The sequence below is a fragment of the Epinephelus moara genome, chromosome 7, assembly GCF_006386435.1.
Source record: "Epinephelus moara isolate mb chromosome 7, YSFRI_EMoa_1.0, whole genome shotgun sequence".
NCBI lineage: Eukaryota > Metazoa > Chordata > Actinopteri > Perciformes > Serranidae > Epinephelus > Epinephelus moara.
Window position 1 is genome coordinate 35,520,126 of NC_065512.1, and position 489 is coordinate 35,520,614.

The following is a 489-nucleotide window of genomic DNA, read 5'->3' on the forward strand; positions in this document are numbered from 1 at the left end:
GATGCTTACCAGATGAAAACATTTAGTGAGTAGTTGGTTGTGTAGGCAAAAAACTACAAGCTAAAGACCCAAAACTCTTAAGAGTTGGTGAAGACCAAAAGGGAGATTAAAAGAGTATCTTGCATTTTGAATAATAAAGTGGTCAGAAACAGTCAAATAGGATGTTGTTTTATTCTGCTGGATATGAAAGTATGTACGGTAAATGTTTGCTAACATGTTAGCTATAACAGTTTTCTAAAGGTGATAGTATGTTGAGGCTGTGGCTGTGTTCAAAAATACATACCAACATACTGCTTATTACATAGCCTACTCAATCAGTGTGTACTGAATACTGCCTTCTTAATTATCATCACATATGCCATTACCGGGCGGCACAGTGGTGTGGTGGTTAGCACTGTCGCCTCACAGCAAGAGGGTTGCCGGTTCAATCCTGGGTGTGGAAGCCCTTCTGTGCGGAGTTTGCATGTTCTCCCCGTGGAAGCCCTTCTG